The sequence below is a fragment of the Oncorhynchus mykiss genome, chromosome 18 (genome assembly GCF_057628025.1).
Source record: "Oncorhynchus mykiss isolate SJ-2025 chromosome 18, ASM5762802v1, whole genome shotgun sequence".
Classification (NCBI taxonomy): domain Eukaryota; kingdom Metazoa; phylum Chordata; class Actinopteri; order Salmoniformes; family Salmonidae; genus Oncorhynchus; species Oncorhynchus mykiss.
In genome coordinates, this window is record NC_143039.1 from 23707762 (window position 1) to 23721754 (window position 13993).

The window sequence follows — 13993 nt, forward strand, 5'->3', positions numbered from 1 at the left end:
AAGGTATTAAAACAAATACACATGCACCTCTGTTGTTAGTAATAAAATATCTTACTGCAGAGCTCTCTGTTAGTAATAAAACATCTCAGTACTGCAGAGCTCTCTCTTAGTAATACAACATCCTAGTACTGCAGAGCTCTCTTTACAAGGCAGATGAGAATGAGCTCTACCTCTCAGGCCTGGTTCCTCTCAACCAATACTCTCTCCCTACAGTATACCTTGCCTGGGGGGGGGCATAAATTACTCTGTCCCATTACTTTTGTAGCTTTGCACTTCATCTGATTGAATGCAAGTTAATATGTGCAACGTTTGCTTGTTTTCCTTCATTTTATATTTCATTAAAAACATCTCCAACAGTTCAAACATGTTTCTCTCTTCTTGGTCATTTGTCTCAATGTAACAGATATGGAATCATGTAGTGAGAGCCTTCGAACCCCATGTTTCTGGTCCTCAGTTACCCCACCAGGAAGACCACCAGCTGGAAGGAAGCAACAGAGGAAAGAGCTCATGAGACAAAACATTACTAATGACTAGGGCCAGGAGTTTTTCCTGGTCAGGTCACATGGTCTGGAAAAACTATTGGTCTTATGTTATAAATGCAACAACAGGTGTTCTTCCTTTCCTTTAAGAATACCAGCACCAATCAGACTTGTTCATTGTTTTGTTCATTGGATCCAAATTAAAAACACCACATGTTGATCAAACATAACAACAATGTGAGCACTTCCTAATGATTTCTTAATAAATGTAGTGGTTGGTGTCTTTCTCAGACTCTTACTTACCATCCTAAAATACTGGATTCTTTACTGGTGGTCTTTCTACTCCATCAACAGGTTGGCTTCTTGCAAGAAAACACAACAGAAGAATTGGACTTAATCATACATACAGACATGCAGGGAAGCACACAAGTGCACACACACATCCCTGGTCTCCCTTCACACCCTCATAAGATACAACAATCAAACAGTACAGGGATTTCCTAGTTTGTCTTTTCTGGACCACAAACTTGCTCTAACAATCCTCAAGGTAAACATAGATGGCAGAATTCCAGGTGAATGCCACGGTTTCTTACCGTCAGGCTTTGACTCATCTTTAGGACTGTTGGATCTGCTGACTTCAGCTGCTAATGAGAACAGAAGGACAAACGTTCTCTAATCAGATACTTTGAAAGAAACAGCATATTATGTTGAACTTTTAAGAATCAGTATTTTACAGCAGTGTTTCCCCTAGGATTGTTTTCAGCAGTGGTGGCATGTGTATCAAGAGGGGGGTTACTCATCACAGCACATTTTCCAACAGCATAATACACATTTTATATATACACACACTAGTCCACACACTGTTAACTTTATACTCACATTAGTAATCACCTTCTCATACTGTATGTAGACGTCACTAAAACATGTTCTTCAAATAAATGTCACCACAAATAATATGAGAAACACATTTGACATCTCCACATATCTGCATGGTCAAAATATCCCCATAGAAGTAATGTAAAAGGTGTGTTATTGTTACTACCCATGTTCATTTTGTCACCCATTTTAGATATAGTTTTAGTCTTTATGACTAAAATACATTTTAATCTTAGGCCCATATTAGTAATATCATCCTTAGTTTGAGTTATTATCAGGCTACTGGACGATCCTAGTCTTATTTTAGTCATTGTAACTTTCTTTTGTTTTATTAAAAAGTTCATACAAACATCTAACTTAACTTCCATCAGGCACATAATGGCTTCCACTCCCTTAGCCACAGCCATTTCAGTCACATAAGTCAGTGCATTATTTTCTATAAAATCATGTATATATTTAGGCTACCGCCTGGGAGCTGTGTAGGAGAGCCGTGCAGATCAGCTCATTCAGATCCCGCAACTGAAAGATGTAAATTCTGCCAACGAGAAGATTGTATGACATATTCTGCATGCATGCTTATGATTGGACTGTCACGCCCTGACCTTAGTATTCTTTGTTTTCTTTATTATTTTGGTTAGGTCAGGGTGTGACATGGGGGATATGTGTTTTTTTGTCTCATCTAGGGTGTTTGTACCGTCTAGGGTTTTTTGTAGATTTATGGGGTTGTTTCCATCTAGGTGTTTACGTAGGTCTATGGTTGCCTAGATTAATTGAGAACCAGAGGCAGGTGTTTATTGTTGTCTCTGATTGGGAACCATATTTAGGCAGCCATCTTCTTTGGATATTTCGTGGGTTATTTTTTATGTTATGTTGCACGTTAGCACAGTGTTTATATAGCGGTCACTGTCGTTTTGTTTTTGTTTAAGTGTTCTTCATTAAATAAAGAAGAATGTATTCTAACCATGCTGCGCTTTGGTCCCCTCCATACGATGATCGTGACATGGACAAAACAGATGTAAATGAGTTTCAAGTCAAATTGAATGTCCATTAGTCTCATGGGGAATTCTTGTCACATTTTCGTAGACTAACATTAAATTAATTTGTAATAGTTCTCATTTTTTCCCAAAGGGCATCGTGTCTCGTTATCGTCGTAGTTTTAGTCAGGAAAAATGGGTAGTTGACAAGTATTTTCCGTCATAGTTTATTGTTAATGAAATTACTGGTTAGTGGGCTGATTGTTTTTATTCTGATTAATGGAGTAATCTCTAGAACAGCAGTTCCCAACATTTTCCGTTCCGGGAAACACCCACTGATGCCAATTTAGCAATTTTGTTGCTAGATTTAGAAACCTTTCGAACTACCATGGCAACTTTCTTATTCAAACAGCAGCACCTAGCAACAAATTTAGCTACTTTAAAAAATGTATTTGAACTTTTAGCAACTTTTGAAAAGTGACAAACGCTAAAATGCATTATCCCTCTAAATGACACAACTGATTTTCTCTGTCACAACACACGTGCCTGGCTGCAAAAGTGCATTGTGAGTGATGTCAGCAGCAGGCGCTCAGCTCGTGCACAGGCAGCAGCTGACTGCAGCAGCAGTAGTACGCGTTCGACAAGACAAACCCAATGATTATAGTTGGTCACAAATGTTTGATCTTGAACAGAACTTACAACATCAATCAACATGCCTCAATCAAAATTGTACAGCCAGAAGTACAGCTAAAGAGTGGGAGTCTGTACCTGAATTTAAAGGGTGGCTGAAGCCAGTAATTGGGAATGATTGACGTGCATACTGTGCGTACTATGAGGTTTCTGTGTTATGCACTATAGCCCGTTACCATATATGTGATTGAATATTATCTGCTGTTGGCAGATGTGTGGATGGATGTATGTGTTATGCAACATAGCTGACTTGAAACATTGTTAACAGTTTCAGGGCCATGGGCCTTTCTCATGATGGAAAAATACAGAATAACATGACAGGAACTGTGCAATGAGTTGGGTGGGGGCACATTCAGAACGTAGTGTTGCGAGAACAAACAGTCTTTTGTTAGATAACAGGAGCCAGATGCCTGATAACTGTATATTCTACACAGCTACAGCGACTGACCACTGAAGCGCTTAGGGGGCTGGGACCAGCCTCTGCACCAACAATCAACGATAGGCTGGGTGAGTCTAAACCACGCCCAGTCTCTACTCTGTGACAGGCCGGCTCGGAAGCAGGAACTACCTCTGACAGAGTATATTTATAATATCTTTGTCAAGAACAAGTCAGTTCTCTGTTTGCCCTGCGAGGTGGGACAGAGAGCCCGTATATACGAGAATTGCATTTACCACTTATTGCTTAGCTAATAAAAAATACATAGCATACAATCGGTGACTCAGTGTCATACTTCTCCTGATACCAGATTCAAATTGACGCAACCCGGACAGTACTGCAAATCAGACATGCTTGCAAAAATGTATGACATCAAAAAACATTGTGCTACAGCAAAGCATATAAATAAAGCAAAACAGTACAACCCCACAACGCAGTCTACATTACCACAGTTGGTTAAGAAAGTGGATAACTACAAAAGTGCAGAAGCTACTATGGCAATGGCCATTGCAGAGCATTGTTAGATGCTAGCATGCAACCATTTAGGTATGGCTTGCAAAGCTGCCCAGATTCTGTGGCAGCAACAAACTTCCAAATGCACCGCACCAAGTGCACAGAAATGATTAGGGGAGTACTGGCTCCTTGTTTTCTCAAAAGGGTAACATCAGAAGTTAGGGATGAGAAGTTCAGTCTCCTTTTGGATGAGTCTACTGATGTCAGAGTCTCGAAATACCTGGGTGTGGTGATTCAGTATTTCAGTGCTAAAAAAAATAACCGTTGGGTCCACATTTCTCAGGCTGGTTGAATTGGAGGGGGGTGATGCCAGATCAATAGTAAAGGTGGTAGTTGAGTTTCTTGAGAAGTGTAACCTTAAAAAAGAGAATATTCAGGGTATTGGCACTGATAATGTGTCTGTGATGACTGAGGTGCACAACAGGGTGCACAAGATTTTAAAGGAAGAATGTGCATTGCCCAATTCGGCACTCATCCGCTGTGTGTGCCATTCTTTACAATTGTCTGTCAGTGCAGCATCCAAAGAAACTATCCCTAGGAGTGTTGAGTACTTAAATCAGGGAAACCTACAACTGGTTTTCCATTTCCCCAAAACGGCACGAGGCGTACAAAGCAGTGTATGTTACCATTAATTGTGGCCAGAAACCCCTGCAGATCACCAAAATGTGTGCCACACGTTGGCTATCAATTGAGCCTGCGGTAACTCGTATATTGAGCCAGTGGGAAGAACTGAAACTCCACTTTGAGGTGACCAAGGCCAGTGAGCATTGCTACATGGTGGATGTGCTCCACGCCACGTACATGGACAAGACCAACTATGTCTACCTGACATTCTTCATTCTTGAAATCAATCCTGTCTGACATACAAGTTGCAGTGAAGTCATTTGAGGGAGATCAAACAGATCCTGTCAAGCTTTTGGACAATCTGGTACACCTCTTAACATCAATTTGTAGCAGAGTAGTCAACCCTATGGCAAAAATTGATGTCCTGAAGGATGCCCTTGATGGACATCTCAGTCCATCACCATACCTCGAGTACCTTTTAGAGAGCACGGTGTACCAACTCAGTCTTGCGCCAGAGGACAAAAAGGTCATTCGGAGACAGTGCATCAACTACATTGTTGCTTTAAGCAAGGAGCTGAAAGCAAGGCTCCCAGACAACCTAGAAGCCTTGTGACACATGGCCTTGTTCAGTGTTAAGGAAACGCTAAAGCACAATAAAGGCACCACTGAAATGATTAAAGTAGCTGAGCTACTGGGATACCAGCCCCAAACAAGATAAAATTGTTTCCCAATGGAGAAACATCCATCTGTTTAGGTGGGACTCAACTGAAAATACAGTCGAGTTTTGGAGTGAAGTCAATAACTACACGGACTCTTCCGGGTCAAATCCATTTGAAGAACTGTGCAAAGCTGCACTCTCTGCTCTCTCCACACTCAAATGCGGAGGTTGAACGGCTGTTCAGCCAAATGAGTGTGGTCAAGTCAAAGTTAAGAAATAGTGTCACTGCACACTCGCAAATCCATACTCCTAGTGCGGTATGGACTGAAGCTGACTGGTGATACCTATTACCAGCATAAACTACCAAGTGAAGTTCTGCAGCAGTTTGGCACCACAGCAGCATACAGCTTTAAGGCCACTCCATCCTCTACTGCTGGTTCCAGCTCCGTGACAATGCAGTTGGACAGTAAGATGAAGAGGATTTCCTTGCCAATCTATGATTCATCATATTTTCAGTACGTATGCAAGGAGTGGACTTTCTGGAACTGGCGGAGACACACAGCTGATGGTGGCAGTGTGTACTGCAGCGTGTGCGAGAACAGTGGCAATATCTGGAGGAAACCATTGAGCAGCTAGCCAGCTTAGCAGCACAACAACCTGGAGAGAGATGCCTAGTGCAGACATCATTATTTGAGATAAGTTGCTTGTTCAATAAGATATATATATGCTATATATACATATACACACACACACCTTGTTATTAGCTTGTACCTATAATTGTTGATCAGTTAGGTAGCATGTTAACTACCAATACACTGCTTAAAACTATCATTGTTAAGAATGTGGAGGTTTACTAGTTAAAAAGTAAATAAATCAAATGTAATTGTTCAATATTGTGTAATTGTTCAATAATGTGTAATTGTTCAATAATTCAATGTGTTGTGTTTAAAAATAAAAACATGTGATCATATAACATGTGTTGTTTATATTACTTTTACAAATAAAAATATATGATAATAAACAAACCTAAACTAACAAATGTAAAATCATATTTTTTGCAGAGATGGCCAGTCAATATGAGTAACATTATTGTGTATTCTAAGTAATGACGCAGTGTTACGTTATTACGTCATCACGCAATGACATCACAACGTCATTTAGCAACTTTTAGCAACAAATCGACCTGCCTCTAGCAACTTCCCCTGAAAATGAGTTGGCAACACTGGAAACACCAGATCATGGTCAAAGGCTTGAGGACCACCATTCGCGAAGTCGCTGATGATTTTTTTTTTATTAAAATTGCCTGGCGGTAAACTTTAGCCCATTTTAGCAGTGAATGTAACAAATTAAAGGCCTATTATTATTATTATTATTATTATAAACAATTATCATTGTGAAAAGTAACATTCAAATTGCTTATAATAACAGTTAATGCTCCTTATCTTCTCCCTTACGGTCCTCAACATTGGTTTAGAGAAGGTTCCTTGAATTTAGGATATATTTTCCCTTTAGGTTTGCAGAAAGTTATGAGATTACTGCTGTGCAGTCGCACTTTCTCTCACACACTTTCTTCTATTTATTTTCTTCTTCATTCTTCAAACGTTTCTTAATTTGGGGGGGGGGGGGGGGTATCTGTACTTTACTATTTATATTTGACAACTTTTACTTCACTACATTCAAAAATAAAATAATGTACTTTTTACTCCATACATTTTCCCTGACACCCAAAAGTACTCATTACATTTCGAATAATCAGGCATGACAACAATGTGGTCCAATCCACACACCTATCAATATAATGCATTGTCATTCCTACTGCCTCTGATCTGGCAGACTCACTAAACACAAATACTGCATTTGTAAATGATGTCTGTTGAAAACTGAGAAAACTCTGCTGTCTGGTCTGGTTTGCTTCATATAATGAATTTGATGTATAGCATTTACTTTTACTCAAGTATGACAATTAAGTACTTTTTCCATCACTGTACTTAAGTACATTTAAAACCAGATACTTTTAGACTTTTACTCAAGTACTAATTTACTGAGTGGCATTCGTGTTTGTTTGGGCATAATTTTCTATTAAGGTATCTTTACTTTTACTCAAGTATGACAATTGAGTACTTTTTCCACCACTGCACACACACAGTGGGCAAAGGTTCCTAATGAAATTAAAACAGGTTTCTGGATTTCTGGAATGGGACAAAAACAACACTTCGGTCCTGTGCTGTGAAGAAATGTGTGCAGTGCATGGAAGTGTGTATATAGTACAGTATATTAATCATGTTGTGTTTGTATTACTTTGGGGACCCTGTCAGCAGGTTGAATATGGACCAGTCTAGTTAAGGTAACACTTACCACACAATCCACAAAAAAAATCTTGCTCAAAAGGTCAATCCAGCTGTCTTGGGGATAACCTGAGATGAAAGAGACAAATTGAAGACATTATTAAGAAAATTAAATGAAATCACATTGTCTAACATTTCGTTGAAGCTGCAACCAAACTGGGGAGTAAATAATACAAATATTTATAACCTCAAAGTACAAATCTGCATTAATATTCTTTCAGCTATTGAGTATGACTTCACCGACAATTACATGCTTAAGCTGCAATTAGAAGCCATCTTTTCTGAGAGCACCAATAAACAACCTGCACACAGTACCTGCACATCTGAACACAACTGTAAATACAGGCACAACATGTATCCCCTTCAGGGGGTATAGCTGTTGTAGCTGCTGTTATGTCAATCTGTGATTCACAACTATGTACATGTGCAGTGATCTGTTACTATAGATGTGCTGTTCTTACTTATGACAATGGCAACAAGCGCTACAATGATAACGACAACACCAACAACAATCCCACCATCACCGACTTCAGAAGGCTCTGAAATGAACACATTCTGTATTGATATGTTGAAAGAAATGTATCATGAATTCAACATAGCGCAGCATTAAAAATGTCCTACAACACTAGCAGTGTTACTAACATACCAATACATAAAAGACTGTAGCACACTTATGAGTGTCTACTCACCTGGAACAAACACCTCTCAAATTGGATCACTGACTTCCTCTTCTCCAGCAGAGTTATTCATCTTGCAGATTAATTTGTAACTGTTGGTTGATTGGCCCTTGTCGCTCTTAGAGACAATCAGCCATTTTCCTACGACCTCTCACTCCCCCTCTCCCACTTTCCAGCTGTAGGTGACTGGTTCAGCATCAGTGGTGTTGCCCTCACAGGTCAGAGTGCAGGAGATTTGAGTAACAGAAATAAGTGATTGCAAAGCCTGCTGTTTTGTGCCCGCCACACACACTTACTGATAACAGATAACCCAGGACGGGTTGTGTCAGCTCTACACTCCAGACCTCCAGTGCGCCTACACAGTCCAATAAGTCCTGTGCCTGCTCCCCGCACTCGCCGCAGAGCCGGCGCAGGATATCCTGGTCCAAGGAGGTATACTGGAGACCAGGAGCCGGCACCCTCCTTCCTGGCTGGATGCCCATTCTAGCCCAGCCAATGCGAGGAGCTGGAATAGAGCGCACCGGGCTAGAATAGCGCACTGGAGACACCGTGTGTTCCACCGCATAACACGTTGCCTGACCAGTAACACGCTCCCCACAGTAAGCACGAGGAGCTGGCCCAGATCTCCGACCTGACCCATGCAATCTCCTCGTGTGCCCCATCCCAAAAAAGTTATTGGGGCTGCCTCTCAGGCTTCCGTGCTAGCCTTGTACACTCATATCATCACCATTCCTCCCGTGCTATCTCCACCTGCCTCCATGGTAGGCGATCCTCTCCTGCCAGTATTTCCTCCCACGTCCAGGATCCTTTACCGTCCAGTATTTCGTCCCATGTCCGTGCTATCTGCTCCATAAAACGCTGCTCCTCCTTTTCACGCTGCTTGGTCCTTTTATGGTGGGTTGTTCTGTCACGGTCGTTATATGGAGGAGACCAACGCCAGCGTGGTAAGCGTACATACTTATTTAATGAAAGCACAAACACTGAACAAACTATACAAAACAAACCGTGAAGCTAATATGCCTAGTGCAGAACAGTCAACTAAACATACAATGACAACCCACAAAATACTCAAGGAATATGGCTACCTAAATATGGTCCCCAATCAGAGACAACGATAAACAGCTGACTCTGATTGAGAACCAATCTTGGCAACCATAGACATTTAAACCCCTAGACATACAAAAAACCCTAGACATTCAAAAACCCCTAGACAATACAAAAACTAAACAAACCACCCTTGTCACACCCTGACCTAACCAAAATAATAAAGAAAACAAAGATAATTAAGGTCAGAGCGTGACATACGCCAAACTTATTGATGTAAAAAAAACACATGACAACTCAAAAACATACTCAAAAGGCAAAGCCTTATAACAGTTCCACCCAAAACAAACTGCCATTTATGGTTGAAAAAATTGACTCTGCAAAAAAGGCTGAGGCCACCATGCCATTAGCTATCGCTGAACACTGTTCCATGATACTCCACTACTGCTACCCACTTCAAAATGCACAGGACAAAGTGCACAGAAATGATTAATGGTTTTCTAGCACCATATTCTCTGAAAAGGTTGGTCGCAGATGTGGGTAACCAGCGTTTCAGCCTCCTCCTCGATGAGTCCACGGATGTAAGTGTTTCTAAGTACCTAGGGGTTGTGATAAGGTACTTTAGTGACACCAAGCAGACAATTGTATCAACATTTCTGGGGCTTGTTGAGTTGAAGGGAGGAGATGCCAAATCTATAGCCCGTGCTGTTGTGGCTTTCCTCGAAGTGTTGTCTTAAAAAAGAGAAACTCCTGGGGATAGGAACTGACAATGCCTCTGTTATGACGGGGATTAACAATGGGGTTCATAAAGTGCCGAAGGAGAAGTATGGCCTCAAATATCTGGTTCTTATTAACTGTGGATGCCACTCTCTGCAGCTTGCTGCAAGTCATGCTTCCAATGACACCATCCCCCGTAGTGTGGAGTATTTGGTATGAGAGACTTATAGCTGGTTTTCAGTGTCTCCAAAGTGCAGTGAGGCCTACAAGGCCATATATGAGACCATCAACTGTGGGGAGAAACCTTTACAGATAACCAAGGTGTGTGCCACACGTTGGCTCTCCATTGAACCCGCGGTTTCACGCATTTTGGACCAGTGGGAGGAGCGTAGGCTGCATTTCGCAGTCACCAAGTCCAGTGAACACTGCTACCTGGCTGAGGTTTTATACTCCATGTACAGTGATCCTCAAAACATATTGTATCTGACTTTTTTGAAGTCAGTGCTGGGTGAGGTACAGTAGTGCTGGGTGAGGTACAGTAGTGCTGGGTGAGGTACAGTAGTGCTGGGTGAGGTACAGTTGGCCATCAATGCTTTTGAGGGAGAGCAAGTAGATCCTCTTAAGCCACTTGACAGCTTGGTTAGCCTGATCAAGTCTGTGAGCAGCAGGGTGCTGAATCCACTGGCAAATGCTGATGTACTCAAAGGGCCAATAGATGGATACATCAGTCCCCAACCGTACCAACACCCGTTGAATATGACCGGTGTCAGTAAACGTTAGCAAAAAAAATGCGTAGTTAAACAGTTGCCAGCAACACCCTACTCCTCAACCAAAGCATCCAGTGACAATGTGAGCTCTGAATGCTCCGATAGTGAAACACTCTAAATTTACGAACGGACAATCTGACAACGCTCTGGATTTACGAACGCCCATAGCGCACACTGGCATTCCAGATTGAATTTATGAACACACACGAAATCGTTAAATGTTTAGCTAGTCCTTTGTTATGCTAGCAAGAGGTTGCATGGCAACAGCATCACCTTCCGGTAGACAGACGAAACAATACTGTTCGTTTACAGTATACTAATAGCACGTAGTATGTAGTATATACTCATTAATTATGTAGTATACAGTATATTAGTATGGGTATATTCGAACACAGCTTTTATTTATATATACAGTATCATTCAAAAGTTTGGACACACCTACTCATTCAAGGGTTTTTCTTAATTTTTTACTATTTTCTACATTGTAGAATAATAAGAAATCAAAACTATAAAATAACACATGGAGTCATGTAGTAACCAAAAAAGTGTTAAACAAATCAAAATATATTTAATTTTTTAGATTCTTCAAAGCACTCACCCTTTCCCTTGTTGACAGCTATTTACACTCTTGGCATTTCCTCAACCAGCTTCATGAGGTAGTCAGGTGTGCCTTGTTAAAAGTTTGAGCCAATCAGTTGTGTTGTGTTGTGACCAGGTATGGGTGGTATACAGAACATAGCCCTATTTGGTACAAGACCAAGTCCATATTATGGCAAGAACAGCTCAAATAAGCAAAGAGAAATGACAGTTCATCATTACTTTAGTACATGAAGGTCAGTCATTCCAGAAAATGTCAAGAACTTTGAATGTTTATTCAAGTGCAGTCGCAAAAAGCATTAAGCTCTTATGAGGACCGCCACAGGAATCGAAGACCCAGAGATACCTCTGCTGTAGAGGATAAGCTCATTACAGTCACCAGCCTTAGAAATTGCAGCAGAAATAAATGCTTCACATAGTTCAAGTAACAGACACATCAACTGTTCAGAGGAGACTGTCAATCAGGCCTTCATGGTCGAATTACTGCAAAGAAACCACTACTAAAGCCCACCAATAAGAAGAAGAGACATTCTTGTGCCAAGAAACACGAACAATGGACATTAGACCAGTGTAAATTTATCTCATGTTCTGATGAGTCCAAATTTGAGATTTTTGGTTCCAACTGCCATTTCTTTGTGAGACGCAGAGTAGGTGAACAGATGATCTCCGCATGTGTGGTTCCCACCGTGAAGCGAGGAGGGGTTGTGATGGTTAGGGGGTGCTTTGCTGGTGACACTGTCTGTGATTTATTTAGAATTAAAGGCACAACTTAAGTTACCATCACATTCTGCAGCGATACACAATCTCATCTGGCTTAGTGGGACTATAATTGATTTTTCAACAGGACAATGACCCAACACACCTCTGGGCTGTGTAAGGGCTATTTGACCAAGAAGGAGAGCGATGGAGTGCTGCGTCAGATGACCTGGCCCCCACAATCACCCAACCTCAACCGAATTGAGATGGTTTGGGATGAGTTGGACCGCAGAGTGAAGGAGAAGCAGCCAACAAGTGCTCAGCATATGTGGGAACTCCTTCAAGACTGTTGGAAAAACATTCCAGTTGAAGCTGGTTGAGAGAATGCCAAGTGTTTAAGGCAAAGGGTGGCTACTTTGAAGAATCTAAAATGATCAAAAATACATTTAGCTGTTTTAACACTTTTTTGGTTACAACATGATTCCATGTGTTATTTCATAGTTTTGATGTCTTCACTATTATTCTACAATGTAGAAAATAGTAAAAATAAAGAAACCCTGGAATGAGTAGATGTGTCCAAACTTTTGACTGATACTGTACATTTTTGCCTTCTTGTTGTAATTCAACATTTTATTATAATTCACATTATTCAAAGCAAAAAAATATATTAGCAGAGCCTAAACATGACAGCACATTACATACATGATAACAATATGATACAGAATGACCCAATAGAGAGAGAAAAAGATGAGTTTACTGAAGAGAAACAACCCTTCCCTGTACAGAATCTAAATATTTGTCCAACAAACTGATTTCAACAAGTGCTTTTCAACTGGTTTGTTCTGGTACAGAGACTGTAGCTGTACTGGTCTTTGTTGGTACAGATGATTTACCTATAGTTCTCTAGGAAGTAGACAGAGATCAGTTTAACATTTCACATATATTTTCAAATCCAAGATGGAATCCCAGATTCTGTAACAAAAATTATTAAATAAAGTTGCTTTATGTTGCAAGAATACAAGCTGTTAAGGAATTTCTACCAAATCTACAGTCCAGGATGCTTCAATTATGAGGTCACGTCAGAAAGCAGCAATAATTAACATGCTCACCTGAACACTACTGTAAATACAGGTAGAAGCAGTTTCACATTCAGAATTACTGGTTGTTGGCAAAATAATGTAGACATGTTGGTAGTACTACTTGCTCCCACTCACCTACAAATTGGCACTTACGAACCCCACATTTTGACAATAACATGGTTCACTTGAGCGCTGTGACTCTTGTAGCAGTGGAACATGCCAAAACACAAATCTAATCTACCAAAACCCTGTCATAAAGGTTGCCCACTAACAAGCAAGAGGGTGAATGTTACTGCTGTTACTGTTATGTTCACCTGCACCACAAGTAATCGAACCACAGTAATTTCTGTGAGCAAGTGCTCCGTTACTAAATACTAAGAATTGTCATAGTGTTTGCTCTCATTAAATATGAATACTGCAATATTATCAAATCAATTCTCTGTATAATTATTCTGTAATTCAACGAATCACTGAATAGTAATTAACTAGGAAGTCAGGGCACTACGGGAAAATTGTTTAGAGTTTCAATTTCCCGATTATAACTATTCAGATATTTTATTATCTTATTGATTACAGTCTTCTATTAATGTATTTTTACCTCATCAGTCTCATTTCTGAACGTCGTAAACCCTTGGATATCTGCACGAACCCAAGCATCAAATAAAATGAATCAGCGATATACAAATTGGGGTAATAATTTATTTACTAACTAATCAATCAAATTGACATAAAAAAATTACATAAAGAATTACATAAACACACACAATAGGTCATACATTGGTTACTAACATGATACAAATAAAAAGTCCCTAGTGGACGAAACCGATATGACAGCTTGGTAGACAAAGGAAAGGGGTGGGGACAGTTCAACAGCCGGAAAC

The 13993-nt window shown here is 40.4% G+C and overlaps 1 protein-coding gene across 1 annotated transcript in view; it reads right to left on the reverse strand.

Moving 5' to 3' along the window:
* Positions 1-349: 349 nt before the first annotated feature.
* The window catches only part of LOC110495662 (pregnancy-specific beta-1-glycoprotein 1), a 39680-nt gene continuing 26036 nt past the window's right edge, over positions 350-13993 (reverse strand). The window contains exon 10 of the mRNA XM_090207881.1: positions 350-478. The gene's annotated coding sequence lies outside the window, so the exon portion shown is untranslated. The remainder of the gene's footprint in view (positions 479-13993) is intronic.